At 32.1% G+C, this 16,310-nt stretch overlaps 1 long non-coding RNA gene across 1 annotated transcript; it reads left to right on the plus strand.

Annotated features, from left to right (window-relative positions):
- The first annotated feature begins 4,403 nt into the window (after nucleotides 1–4,403).
- LOC126885080 (uncharacterized) lies at nucleotides 4,404–6,124 on the plus strand. The gene is made up of 2 exons (XR_007698274.1): nucleotides 4,404–4,829; nucleotides 5,296–6,124. It is a non-coding gene; the product is annotated as an uncharacterized LOC126885080 (long non-coding RNA).
- The last annotated feature ends 10,186 nt before the right edge of the window (nucleotides 6,125–16,310 follow it).

The raw sequence follows: 16,310 nt of genomic DNA on the forward strand, positions 1-16,310 counted from the left end.
AAAGTAGATGACCTTAAAATGATATTGTCAATACTTATGAGTTGCGTTCCTGGGACGACTTTATTGGAAGATAGTTCATTCGATTATAACATGATATCAACTTTAGCTCAAAAATATCCGTCGGAAAAACTCATAGCATGTGATTTATCTTTAAAAACACAACCACATGCATTGACAGAGTGATTCCATAGTAAATGACGATGAAACTCCAGGAAAATCCCAATGATACTATCCTGACATTGTAAGTATTTGATCTTATGTTCAACTTACTCTCAAAGTTAACACCAAGTTCTGATTTTATATGTATGATATTTTAAAATATAAATGATGTATCCCTGATATGTTATTGACTGACTAATCGTGGTATTTTCTTTCTATTGACTTCTTCTTTTAATATGGATAACCACATCCTACTGCATTCTGCTGAGGAATTTGCGAATCTTTTTACTACGTTTCTTTTAGGAATATACTTGAATCTTTCCACTGAACTCTATGTCCATTGCCCCAGCGTGTTGACATATATGAGATCTACCAAATTCTCGTGTTTAATATGAAACAGATGTTCACTTAGTCTAACGTTTAATGGTCTTGATGTTTCACCTTAATAAAAATTTTCGCATTCGCAAGGTATTTTATAAATACAATTATTTGTTCTTTCTTGTTCATTATTAGTTTATTAGGTTTAGTTTTAGATTAAATGGATATCAATTTGTTTGTTGTTTTGGACGTTGTTGATATGTTGAATTTATTTTCTACTGTTTTAAGTTTTTGGATAGTCCTTTTATAATATATGGTATTGATATTTTCCTCGTATTATTTCTTGTGAATGTTATAGGATACCGTTCTAAGTTGTTCTCTTCCATTCGATCCAATCTTGACGATTCCTTATTTATAAACGACAATGGATAATCATTTTTTTAACAAAACAAATATTAACAATTGTTTTTCTTCTAAGAAGGAATTTTCTTTAAAACAAGTAATTTGGGCTCTATCGTATAAGGATTTAATGATTCCCTTTTTAACGTTGATGTTGTGATTTGATTAGTAATTTAGATATCTCTTGGTGTGTGTTGGTTTTCTATATACTTGATTCGCATATCCAGTATACTTCTTTGATACTAAAACATCGAGAAAAGGCAGGGTGTTATTATATTCCTTTTCCATTGTAAATTTGATTGTCTCTTCTTGATCGTCGATAATATTGAATGTGTCCCACAACTCTGATCTATGAGGCTATATTAAGAACACATCGACTACATATCTCCACCGTACTGTGGGTTTTAAATTTTATTTAGAAATGATATTAGTTTCGAAATCTTCCATAAATATACACTCTGGGCCAAAATTAACCGCCCACCTTAAAAATGGGTCTTTTTATGTCTCGTATTTCCTAAACCTGTTGTCCGATTTAAGTGATTTTTTTAATGTTATAGCATTAATATTTAACAATATCGCTCTGATAATTTTGTTGCTAGACAGGTAATTTTTATTGTATACCGGGTTTAAGAATGTAACTGTGTTTTTTGCTCAAAGTTCACTTCACCCAGTGGAATATTCTAGCATTTATAAAATACTGAAATTAAAACCCAACTATAGACTATAGCCTCATGTTTTCTCAAGATTCTGTTTTTTTGATTCATTCGGTTGTGTTGGATCCTAAAAAAGTTAGGTACTTTAACAAATAGCCATGTTTTTCATCAATACAAGGTGTTTTTAAATGAGTATGGCAAACTGTAAGGGGTAATTATTCTGCATGAAAAAATAACCGCAGCATAAATAAATCACTTATATGTATAAAACAGGTTTAGAAAATACAAGACATCAAAAATGGCCCAATTTTAAGGAGGGCTGTTAATTTTGGCCCAGAGTGTATTAGGATATAATGGAGATAAAGAATAGCCCATTGCTAAACCAAAATTTTGTTTATAGTTCATTATTTAGTTTAAAATAGGTATTATTAGTACATAATGTCAATAACTCACTTATAGCTGATACATTTTAGTCTTGTCCTAGTTGTCAATCTATTATCATTCTGTAATTTTGTTTTGATTATTTTAAAGTTTGATCTAATGGCACATTTGTAAATAAAATATTTATGTTAAAACTAATTAAAATATTATTTGGAATATATTGAATATTTGATAATTTATTTAAGAAATGTTGTGTATTTTTTATTCGCGATGTTAAGTAACAGCGACGATATATCTCGTGAATTTCGGCAATTTTCGTGGATTTCGGATAGCTATGAGGGTGTTTTCAATGTCAAACGCTGAGCGCACATGCATTTTTTGAAATAAGTAGATAATATTCATGATTTATTTGTACAGGTTTACATGTTTTTTTTTTACAAATTTTATTTACAACATCGACGCCAACTATTACTGAAACATGAAAATTCCCTGTTGATCATTTTATATTACCCAATAATTAATTTAAAACATGTAAAAATAAATATTGAATATTACCTACCTTCTTATTTAAAATGCATGTAAGCTCAGGGTTTGACATTGAAAACACCCTCAAAACTAGTTCAGCCGAAATTCACGAGAGGTCGTCATTTTGACATAACATCGCGAATAAATGTGTTGGTGTTATTTGCAAATGGTTGTATAATATTTAAAATAAAAATTCTGATAGTACACTACAAGGAGAATTCGTGGTACAACATAATATGGGTATAAGTGGTATATTCGCTTTATGAATTTGCGGTACTTCATAAGAATATAGTGTCTTACTGTATGAGGTGTAATTAATTTTCTTCGATAATATGTTATATCATTCTTATACTTGAATAAAATTCTATATATTTAGTAAAATAATTGCACTGACTTTTATAAAGGTTTGATTTAAGTTAATTTTCACCATAGCCTACGTTGAAAATTAAAAAAATTTGTCAATTCCTAGAAAATTTCTTCGGAAGTTGAACGCGCTTTTCCGATTTTCTTTCGAGTTTAAGACTATTGCAAATTCTAACTTAAAATAAGACTAATTCCAAGCTTTTTTATTAGTTTTCGACTTGTTTAAAGTTAAGAGCACCTCGTTTAGCTTGGAGACCGTTAATCTCAGAGAGTTTGCTTTTAGAACATAATCGAAAATAAACTTTACACAGAGCAGAAAATTACCGAGCGTCAAATTTAAACCATTTGCTTACTAAATATTTACTCTCTGATCAATCAGCTATAATATTTATACTGAATGAAAATATAATACAGAAAGAAAACACACAACTAACCAACAAATATACTGACTGGGTAAACTTAAAACAATTACTTAAAAAACAACAGAGTGAAAATGCAGACATTAAAACACGCTTGAAAGGCTACAGTTACCCAGCTGAAATCAAAGAATTAGTATAATAAAAAGAAAGGCCAGAAGGAATTGGTTTTAAAGTAGATCCCCGTATGACATGACAATTTTGAATAATCTAGACAACAGCTTAAAATATAGATAAAATAATTCAAAGATGAAACAATAAATTCCTCTCTCACAGACATAACTAATGATAGTACCACAGCTTACTCTTTGTGGAAAGAAACAAATCGGTTAAAAAGACCAATCACGCAAATCCCTCCAATCAAGAAAGCGGATGGTACTTAAGCACGAAGTAAGGAGAAAAAATCAGAATGCTTTGCATCCGATCTAGTAAAGATATTCAAACCTTACAACACTGATGCGGAAGAACAAACATTTGAAGGACCTGCGATGCAGACTAATGAGAAAATAACTTTAGTAACTCCAAAATAACTCCTGAAGGAAATAAATAATTTAATTCCTAAAAAGCTCCTAGATTTGACTTGATAACTGGAACTGCATTAAAGCAGGCCCCAAAAAATCACTTGTGAAGTTTACATATATCATTAGTGCGGTAATCAGATGAAAATATATTCCTTTACAATGGAAGATAATGGAAATTATCATGGTTCCGAGACCAGGTCAACATCCAAATAATGTTTGTCTTACAGGACAATTTCTCTACTACATGTTTATTAAAACTATTCGAGAAACCATTACGTATAGGATTACAAAGAATTCTTGAAGATAAAAAATTAATGCCCAACCATCAGTTTGGGTTTATATCCAAGCATTCCACTATAGATCAACTGCATAGGGTAACTAACACGACAGAAAATGCCCTAGAAGGAAAAAAATCTGTTCGGCTGTTTTCCTGGATATATCTCAAGCATTTGATACGGTACGGCATGAAGAGCTACATCGAAAATTGAGATCAATTTTACCCATGCACTATTGTGAGATAATAAAATCATATTTATATATGACAGACATTTCAGGGCCAAACAAGGTAATGCTTATTTCAAGCCTCAATAACATTAAAACGGGTGGTCCGCAGCGTGGTGTCCTGGGACCGGTTATCTATTTACTATTCACAAGTGACATACTGTAGCAGTTATGCTACGGACCATTTAAAATTAATTACGATTTTCGATTCATTCAATTATATTTCATTAAAAATACCCCTCTAGAAAATTCTTTGGAGACGCCTATTTAATCGCCTAGGTGCCTATTTTCGCAGCGAAGCAAGAGGAAAGCACCGCGCATGTTTCTATCGGATCGATACGAATCGATTTCCGATAACATTGAACAGCAGTTGGTCAGGAAACGGCTCGAAGGGCGGATGGCGCGCCGCTAGTAAGGTTATTCCCCCTTTTAAGTGACGGGATTGAAACAAATTTTCGATGGAAATCAAATAATTAGAAGGAAATCAAGCGTCAGCTAATCCCATCTACAAAACTAGATAACCAAAGTTAAACATCTCTTTGGACTTCTTCACATAACAGAAGTGGATATTCCGGCGTGCCTGCCTTGTTTCAGTAAGTACATAATACATTTATCTCTCATTCCTTCCTTGTGAAAACCAATGCATCATTGTAGTTAGATCTTTCGGTAGATTAATTTACCACATAAGTTTATATATAATTCATAGTATAATAATGATATTCATTATCATTTGCAAAGGAACATTCAATCAAGGCCATAGTTTTTTTAGTCCAAACCTAAATTTTAATATCTTTTATACCTGATCGTTAGGCTTTTTACTTAAGGTTTTTTATCTGTGATTTATAAAAAGTTTTAACGAGTATCTATACAGCCTTCTGTCACGCCCATCTAATGCGCACGTCCCTGTCATGTCTGAATTGAAGTAAACTTCAGAAATTTTGACATGACATATGAATACCTAACCTACCTAATATTTGATGTTTTTGTTTGGGCCTGTTCAATATGTACTGCTACTGTTCTTGAAATACATCATAACTAATTAAATAAACTTTATTTTAGATCCCGTAACTTAGTTATTTAGTCACACAACGTGACTCTATCACGTTGATTATGTACTACCTAGTTAGATTGCTAGCCACTCTGTGATGGTTTATCCCTAGAGTGGGCTGTTTTTGTTGGATAATACACCATACCGGATTTTATTACAACCAGCATCTTCACCCAGGACCTTGCAGTAGGACTTACTCACCACAGCAGCCAACCATTTTATCGTGCCAAAAGGGAATTTCCTACGGAATTCATCTCTATGGACTTGCAACCCTACTTTTAACCGACTGTTATGTAAAAGCTAAGTTTATTTACTTTTTCTGTATTTACTTTTGGGTAAGATATATTTGCTACATTGTAAACTTTTCGTATGCATACGATTAGGAAGAGTACATATATTTTCGTGATAGATAGGGTTTTAGGTTGTTGTTTTTTTTTCTTTTTGATTCAGTATAAGTAGGAGTTAGTTAAAATAAATAAAATCAGGTCTTGTTTAATAATCATAAATAATTGTATCTTAAAATTTAATAGGGAATCGGGTTGTAAAATTTTGTCGCGGATTTTAAAATAGGGAATACGTCTAGTAGGTTTTTTTTGTATAATATATAAAGAGTCACTGACCAACTCATTTATATAGACCTTTTTGCTATTCCAACGGACTTTTGATTTGGATTTTGATTTTAATACTTTTGTTTGGCCGGTGATAGTGGATAATTGCTTGTTGAGTGGCCTTTGCGGTCCTATTTTATCTTTTCCCCATCCACTATCACTGTTATTACGTTGCGTTATATGTAAAGTGTTATTATTTAATATTTATTATTAATATATTTGTATGTATTAAGGTTGGTGTTTTATTTCAGTCTGTATTACCAGTATATAACATAGCAAGACAAGATCAGTATTTAGTATTTTGTATTTCAGGTGGTTGTAACCAGTGTCATAGAGTTCCTGTTGTTCGTTATTTCAAAATCTCGAACCTGTCCAACTTCTTGGTTCTGAGAGCCGAGTTGTTCGTTCGAGTTGGCGCCCTTTTTTCTTCTTCTTTCTTTGTTGTAACTCGATATTATTTTATCTCTAGCATTCTTATCTATTTTCCTTCCATTTTTGTATTAACAGTCTCATTTCCTTCCTAGTTACTATCATTTCATTACCAAATTTTCTTCTCATATCTCCAAAGCCAATATTCGGTGTATTGAAGCTAGCCCGAATACTCACTTGAGATTTAGTGTCTCTCTGCCCTTTTGATTTTTTTTCCTTCTGAGCTAAGCCCATCTTCTTTTGTCTTAAATCTCTTATCATTTATTTTACCCATCTTTAGTCAGTTCTTCTCTTCAAAAATCTCTATACCCAGAGTATAGAGGGTTCAATACCATAGTTAGAAGACAACACTATAGCCACTTTCGCAGAAGACACTGCCATTCTGGCAGTTAGTAAAGATAGTACAGACTCTACTATTAGTCTACAAAATTCAGTCAATAAATTCTATAACTGGACCCGGAGGTGGAAAATCTCAATAAATGAACGTAAATCGGTTCATATACTCGTAGAATTTACTAACAAATTTGAGAAACGAAACCATGTAAATATAATCGGACATGAAATTCAATATAGGGCAGTCAATGAGGGTATTTGGCTCCGAATTCCATCCTACTACATCGATTTACTTGATATTCTCATAGTAAGTAGGGAATAGCTCAAAAAACAAAGTCTACCCTATTCCGATGTGCGCTTTTCTCTTGGGGGTGGTTCTCACCCTTTCTCGTGGGTGAAATTTTTTGTGCTTTAAAATGAGCTGTATTAAATGTCGATTACAGTTAACCTAAGCGAGATATGCTGCAAAAAATATTGATGACTAATGTATTTTAAGAAGAGATGAGAAGTATATTTAACCCCTCATCCATCAGAATTTAAATACATCGTTTTCCTTCTAAAATACTTTTTATTATAGTTTTATTTCTATGTTCAAAAAGTTGGACTGGTTTGACATAAAGGATTTAAAAAAAAATAAGATCAAATTATACGTACAGTATTTCTCATGATCATCTTTCAGTGCGTCACAGTTTTTCGATTTCTTTCTAACGCATTAAATTGTATGTGACAGAAAAAAAGGCACGTCGGTAATTACATTTGGTCGGTGACATTTTTATAACATTTAGTCTAGTTATTCTAGTTGTCGATAGATAGCGCCATAATAAAAAAATAATTTTTTTTTTAATTAGATAATAATATTACAAATATAATCTGTATAATTTATAAGACTATACAAATCAAAGAAAACACCATTTTATAAATGCAAGAAACACTTTTGATTTGTTTTTATTCCAAATTGAAAATAAAATGTGACAACTGTCAGATTTAACTAAAATGTCATGTTAGAATAAATGTCATAAATGTGTGTTATCACGGACTTACCCTTTTTCCTATCATTTGTTACGCACTGAATAAAGATCATGAGAAATACTGTAACTCGAAAATGATGAGAGATACGAAAAAAAGATATAAAACAAAAATGTAGAGTTTTTTTAGATAAAAATTTCGTTTTCATTTTTCATTACTGTATCTGTTATCATTTTCAAGTTACATGGAGAAAAAGGAAGATTTTTAAGAAATTTTAAAAATGTGCTCTATAATTTGATCTTATTTTTTTTTTTCAAGAACAATTCATTTTAAACTCGTTCAACTTTTAGAACATAGAAATAACACTATAATAAAAGGTACTGTAGACGGAAAATGAAGCATTTACATTCTGGTGGATAGGGGTTAAAATTAAATCTCATTTTTTCTTAAAATACATTAGTTATCAATTTTTTTTGCAAGATATCTCGCTTAGTTTGAATGCAATTTATCTTTAATATTGCTCATTTTAAAGGGCTATTCAAGCACTACAAAAGGTATTGGTAGCATTTTACACATAAAATCGACCGTTTCTCTGTTATTTCAAGTTGAATACACCAATTTGAGCATGTAGCAAAAAAAAAACAAACTCTTTTCGCCTACCATATCTCTTTTTGTATTATAACTAGAAGATTTATGAAGGCAAGTGTACCTTAGTTTTTTTATAACTTACAAAAATGTTTTATACAGTTTTTTTAGTTAGATGCATATTTTTTAAAATATTGGAAAAAAACCGTTCGAAAAGGTGTTATGTTTCAATGAAAATGGCCAAATTTCAACCACGAATAACTCAAAGTATTGAATTTTCAAAAAAAGTTATAAAACAGTTTTTGCTTAGAATTAGGTTCTCTAGACAATTCCGTGGTCATCTTACCAAAAAATTTTCCAACCCTGAGAAGGGGTGGGAACCACCATCAAGATTGAATTAGATAACAAGTAGAGGCTATTTCCAAAATTTCATCAAAATCCATGCAGTAGGATAGAATTCGGAGGTAATATCCTATTCTTGCTCCCATTGACTGGCGTAATATACTAATACAGCCAAATATCTAGGTTTAATTCCTAGATGATGAAAAATTCTAAATCTGAACTCGAAAGCATACGTAAAGAAAAGACGGGAAGAATTGGATATCAGGTTCAAAAGATGTATTGGCTTCTGAAAAGACACTCAGCCTTGTCAATTTATAATAACTCTACAACAGATTCTAAAACCTAAGTAGAGGTATGGCGTATAACTGTGAGGTACCAAAAAAAAAAAAATATTAAAATAATCCAGACTTTCAAAAATAAAGTATTGAGGTGCAATGTTCAACAGCCAAGATATCCAGAGACCTACGGGTGGGGTATGTTGATGAAGAAACACAAAAAAATCGCCGGCAGGCACTAAGAAAGGCTTTCAAAGCATCAAAACGTTGAGGCCATCCAGCTTTTGGATAACTCTAGCCAAAAAAGAATACTCAAGAGGACAAAGTCATATAAGTTAGTGTAATACATAGTCCAGTTAAGTGAAAAAGGTATTATTGTAATTATTGCACAAGAAAAAATGACTTAAAAATTTGAACAAGTAAGAATACACCACTGGGTGATTTTTAGATTTTAACTAGATTGTAGCATTAAATAAACAACATAAAACATTTTTGATTCGGTGAGCAAAAAATGATTTTATCTTGAAGTGAAATGTGTTATCAGTATGAGTATGACGTTATAATGAGTTTGTAGTTTGAAATTTTTGTTTGACTCCTCTTAAATTCAAACAGTTTAACATGGCAGAAATAATCAAATCTAAAAACAATTTTTCACTGAAAAAATATTGAAAATGTATTTCTGCGTGATAATTTGTGTGAGAATGTTTTAACTCAATATACAGGGTGATTGATTAGTGGAGTAAAGCTCAATACATCCGCTATTATAGTAATAGATAGCAATAGAAGTTAATAACAAAAATTGTAGCCAACTTTGAGCTTCACATTTTAAAATTAATTCGAATATTACAGGCTGTTCGATAACCTAGTGGCAGACCAAACATATGTTTTTTTAAATGGAACACCCTGTATTTTATTTTATAATCGAAATCTGCTTAACTGTCTCATCACAAAAATATAAAGGTTTTTAATGTTATACAGGGTATATACAAAGTTATAACCAATTTTATATGAAAATCGTAACAAGTTCAACATCCTGTATAAATAAAAATTAGCACAACAGAAATAGTTTATTCTTGCCATGTTTTTTTATTAATAGTCAAACTTTTCAGAAATGATTAATATTGCTAATTTTTTTATACCGAATACATGGTGAGTCAAGACGCAAGTACCTACATTATTTTCTCAGTTTTAAATGGAACGTTCTGTATTTTATATCACTATTGTAAAGTATCATTACCGTACTTTAATTTTTTATATAACATTCCATATGCCCAAATTTATTAGTTTTCGAGAAATTTTCATTTTTAAGAGCAATTATTAATAGGTGTCTAAATTGTTCCAAATTTTAAGTAAGCCATGACCATCATGATACAACTGTTATTGTGTTATTTAATAGTTGAGATGAATTTTACTGTTGAGGAAATGGTTGATCTAGATGGATATTGGGGAGTGCAATAAAAATGCGTTTGCGGAGTGCTACAACAGCAAGCTTTGAAAGATTAAAGGATCAGTTTAACCGCCTGGTTCAGTTACGTATAAAAAATACGAACGTACAATAACTACTACGAAAACGAAATGAATGCGTTGCTGGCAGTTACTGAAAATCCACATACAAGTACACCGAATATTTCTTACAAAAACGTAGAAAAAGGACAAACTTCCTACTCGGGGCAAAAAATTCTTGCAAGAAACAGAATGCACCCTTACCACATTCAAATGCACCAAGAATTAATAGAGAAAGATTTTGAAAAGAGAATAGTATTTTGTGAATGGGCCTTAGATAAAATCAATCAACCGATAGATTTCTTGGGTAACGTACTATTTGGAGATGAAGACAACATTTCATAGAAACGGTTCAGTCATGGCTTACTTAAAATTTGGAAAAATTTAGACACCCAATTAATACTTTGTTCTGAAAAATGAAAATGTCTCGAAAACTAATAAATTTAGACATAGGGAATGTCATATAAAAATTAAAGTACGGTAATGGTACTTATCAATAGTGAAACAAAATATAGGGTGCTCTATTGAAAATTACTGAGAAAATAATGTACTTGCGTTTTGACCCACCCTGTATTTGAAATAAAGAAAATTAGCAATATTAATCATGTTTGAAAATTTGGACAATAAATAAAAAAATATGGCATCAATAAACCATTGCTGTTTTGCTTATTACCAGAGAACGGCAGTTCTCGCCAGTGGCGCACACCTTCACCCCCTACACGCGACACTAAATATACACGAAAATTTTGATTTTCTAAATCTGACTAGGTTGAAAATTGGGCCAACTCCCATCATAAAGTTCAGGAATAGACTCACCCATTCATATGTCAACCATCCATTTTGGTCCAAGGGATTTTACGGACCTTTCTATTTAGAGTGTGTTTTTCGTTCTGGTCCCCAAACCACCCAAAAACTTCAAAAATTTAACCCCTACCTTTGCGGCTTCTAATAGAAGCGATGATTACCTTTCCAACGCATGTCTAATTTTGAAAATCGGTTATACGGTTCAAAAGTTACCGAACTCAGAATATGAGTCAATTTTTATTTAAAAAAAGGGAAAATGTTTGTGCATATTTTATGTATGTATATGTATGTGTGTGGAAAAGTTAAGCCGATTTGAATTTTTTTTCTGTGTTTGAAGAGGAGTTGAGTGCCGATTCAGAACCGGTGTAGTTTGTGAGTTTTGACTACCCACAAGCCAGCTATAAGACTTGGTAGGTACAAAACGGCATATTTTTTGGCGGTATATATCTTCAGTTTAAGAAGAGACAGGAGAACAGTAAATACACCAAATCAATAGCGTTGAGTCAAGCTCAATAATTCCTGTAATAGCTTCAGGTATCATACTTGACCCTAGATGCATAAGATACTACTTATCAATACGTTTCAAACTTATGTTTATTGAACAAAATCGGTTAAGGCGTATAGAAGTTATTAAGCTACAAAAGTATAATCCAATTAACGATTATTTCCTAAATGGTTTATGCAGTTGTAGTAGTTACGACGCTAATTTGATCTGGCAACGGTCAATCCGAGTTCATTTACCGGCCATTCCAATATTTTTTTCAATCTATTTCGAATAGAAAAAAAAATCTAGTGTACATTCGATGGGCACTAGATCATTTGGAAGATAATGCGACAAAGGCGATCATTTATAAAGCTTAACGTGTAATCGAGAAACATTGCATTCAACTTTATACATTTAATTATAAATAAATTTGAAAAACTCTTAATCTTATAAATAAAAATCATTTGCTGTGCGTTAGTCTCGCTAAAACTCGAGAATGGCTGGACCGATGTGGCTAATTTTGATGTTGAATTATTTGTGGAAGTTCAGGGAAGGTTTATACGGTTTTATATTGTCATTTTAGTAGCCACCAAAATTTTTACAGCTATATGTATAAAATGCTCTTTTTACACTGTTTGTTACCATACTCCTCCGAAACGACTTGACCGATTTTTATGAGAGTTTGCAAGTATACTCGACTGGCCTGGGAGTAGGTTTTTATCTATATTTCTTATCCGTGCGTCTAAGGGGGGTTGCCCCACTTATATTTATTTCTATTTTTTCAGACAAACTCTTTTTTTTTAATTTCATATGATGTGGAACGTAAAGATACATACAACCCTAAATTTTCACTTTTCTATCACTAACCGTTATTTTTTAATGGCCATTTAAATATTTTACATCTATATAAACAAAAGAAAGTCGTGACAGTTACCAACACATAACTCGAGAACGACTGAATAGATTTTTATGAAATTTTCCACGTATATTCGACCGGACCGAGAATAGGTTGTTATGAATTTTTCATATCCGTACGTCGTAACGCGGGCCGCCCCCCTAATATATTTTTTTATTTTTTTGGTCAAACTGTTTTTTCTTAATTTTGTGTGATGTGGAAGGCAAAGGCAAATACAACCCTAAATTTTCTCTTTTCTATCTTCGACCATTATTTTTTAATAGCCATCTAAAATTTTGCATCTTATATATAAAAATAATTTGCTGTGCGTTAGTCTCGCTAAAACTCGAGAATGGCTGGACCGATGTGGCTAATTTTGATATTGAATTATTTGTGGAAGTTCAGGGAAGGTTTATACGGTTTTATATTGTCATGTTAGTAGCCACCAAAATTTTTACAGCTATATGTATAAAATGCTCTTTTTACAGTGTTTGTTGCCATACTCCTCCGAAACGACTTCACCGATTTTTATCAGAGTTTGCAGATATACTCGACCGGACTGGGAGTAGGTTTTTATCTATATTTCTTATCCGCGCGTCTCAAGGGGGGTTGCCCCCTTATATTTATTTCTACTTTTTCAGACAAACTCTTTTTTTTTAATTTCATATGATGTGGAACGTAAAGATACATACAATCCTAAATTTTCACTTTTCTATCACTAACCGTTATTTTTTAATGGCCATTTAAATATTTTACATCTATATAAACAAAAGAAAGTCGTGACAGTTACCAACACATAACTCGAGAACGACTGAATAGATTTTTATGAAATTTTCCACGTATATTCGACCGGACCGAGAATAGGTTGTTATGTATTTTTCATATCCGTACGTCGTAACGGGGGCTGCCCCCTTAATATATTTTTTTATTTTTTTGGTCAAACTGTTTTTTCTTAATTTTGTGTGATGTGGAAGGCAAAGGTAAATACAACCCTAAATTTTCTCTTTTCTATCTTCGACCATTATTTTTTAATAGCCATCTAAAATTTTGCATCTTATATATAAAAATCATTTGCTGTGCGTTAGTCTCGCTAAAACTCGAGAATGGCTGGACCGATGTGGCTAATTTTGATGTTGAATTATTTGTGGAAGTTCAGGGAAGGTTTATACGGTTTTATATTGTCATTTTAGTAGCCACCAAAATTTTTACAGCTATATGTATAAAATGCTCTTTTTACAGTGTTTGTTGCCATACTCCTCCGAAACGACTTTACCGATTTTTATGAATTTTTGCAAGTATAATCGACCGGACCGGGAGTAGGTTATTATCTATATTTCATACCCGTGCGTCTTAAGGGGGGTTGCCCCCCTGATATTTATTTCTATTTTTTCGGAAAATCCCTTTTTTTTAAATGTTATATTATGTGGAACGTAAAGATACATACAACGCTAAAATTTCACTTTTCTATCACTAACTGTTATTTTTTAATGGCCATTTAAATATTTTACACCTATATAAACAAAAGAAAGTCGTGACAGTTACCAACACATAACTCGAGAACGACTGAATAGATTTTTATGAAATTTTCCACGTATATTCGACCGGACCGAGAATAGGTTGTTGTGTATTTTTCATATTCGTACGTCTTAACGGGGGCTGTCCCCCTAATATATTTTTTTATTTTTTTGGTCAAACTGTTTTCTCTTAATTTTGTGTGATGTGGAAGGCAAAGGTAAATACAACCCTAAATTTTCACTTTTCTATCTTCGACCGTTATTTTTTAATAGCCATCTAAAATTTTGCATCTTATATATAAAAATCAATTGCTGTGCGTTAGTCTCGCTAAAACTCGAGAACGGCTGGACCGATTTGGCTAATTTTGATGTTGAATTTTTTGTGGAAGTTCAGTGAAGGTTTATGCGGTTTTATATTGTCATTTTAGTAGCCACCAAAATTTTTACAGCTATATGTATAAAATGCTCTTTTTACAGTGTTTGTTGCCATACTCCTCCGAAACGACTTCACCGATTTTTATCAGAGTTTGCAGATATACTCGACCGGACTGGGAGTAGGTTTTTATCTATATTTCTTATCCGCGCGTCTCAAGGGGGGTTGCCCCCTTATATTTATTTCTACTTTTTCAGACAAACTCTTTTTTTTTTAATTTCATATGATGTGGAACGTAAAGATACATACAATCCTAAATTTTCACTTTTCTATCACTAACCGTTATTTTTTAATGGCCATTTAAATATTTTACATCTATATAAACAAAAGAAAGTCGTGACAGTTACCAACACATAACTCGAGAACGACTGAATAGATTTTTATGAAATTTTCCACGTATATTCGACCGGACCGAGAATAGGTTGTTATGTATTTTTCATATCCGTACGTCGTAACGGGGGCTGCCCCCTTAATATATTTTTTTATTTTTTTGGTCAAACTGTTTTTTCTTAATTTTGTGTGATGTGGAAGGCAAAGGTAAATACAACCCTAAATTTTCTCTTTTCTATCTTCGACCATTATTTTTTAATAGCCATCTAAAATTTTGCATCTTATATATAAAAATCATTTGCTGTGCGTTAGTCTCGCTAAAACTCGAGAATGGCTGGACCGATGTGGCTAATTTTGATGTTGAATTATTTGTGGAAGTTCAGGGAAGGTTTATACGGTTTTATATTGTCATTTTAGTAGCCACCAAAATTTTTACAGCTATATGTATAAAATGCTCTTTTTACAGTGTTTGTTGCCATACTCCTCCGAAACGACTTTACCGATTTTTATGAATTTTTGCAACTATAATCGACCGGACCGGGAGTAGGTTATTATCTATATTTCATACCCGTGCGTCTTAAGGGGGGTTGCCCCCCTGATATTTATTTCTATTTTTTCGGAAAATCCCTTTTTTTTAAATGTTATATTATGTGGAACGTAAAGATACATACAACGCTAAAATTTCACTTTTCTATCACTAACTGTTATTTTTTAATGGCCATTTAAATATTTTACACCTATATAAACAAAAGAAAGTCGTGACAGTTACCAACACATAACTCGAGAACGACTGAATAGATTTTTATGAAATTTTCCACGTATATTCGACCGGACCGAGAATAGGTTGTTGTGTATTTTTCATATTCGTACGTCTTAACGGGGGCTGTCCCCCTAATATATTTTTTTATTTTTTTGGTCAAACTGTTTTCTCTTAATTTTGTGTGATGTGGAAGGTAAAGGTAAATACAACCCTAAATTTTCACTTTTCTATCTTCGACCGTTATTTTTTAATAGCCATCTAAAATTTTGCATCTTATATATAAAAATCAATTGCTGTGCGTTAGTCTCGCTAAAACTCGAGAACGGCTGGACCGATTTGGCTAATTTTGATGTTGAATTTTTTGTGGAAGTTCAGTGAAGGTTTATGCGGTTTTATATTGTCATTTTAGTAGCCACCAAAATTTTTACAGCTATATGTATAAAATGCTCTTTTTACAGTGTTTGTTGCCATACTCCTCCGAAACGACTTTACCGATTTTTATGAATTTTGCAAGTATACTCGACCGGACCGGGAGTAGGTTATTATCTATATTTCATACCCGTGCGTCTTAAGGGGGGTTGCCCCCCTGATATTTATTTCTATTTTTTGCGGAGAATCTCTTTTTTTTAATTTTATATCATGTGGAACGTAAAGATACATACAACTCTAAAATTTCACTTTTCTATCACTAACTGTTATTTTTTAATGGCCATTTAAATATTTTACACCTATATAAACAAAAGAAAGTCGTGACATTTACCAACA

The sequence above is a fragment of the Diabrotica virgifera genome, chromosome 5 (assembly GCF_917563875.1).
Source record: "Diabrotica virgifera virgifera chromosome 5, PGI_DIABVI_V3a".
Classification (NCBI taxonomy): Eukaryota; Metazoa; Arthropoda; class Insecta; order Coleoptera; family Chrysomelidae; genus Diabrotica; species Diabrotica virgifera.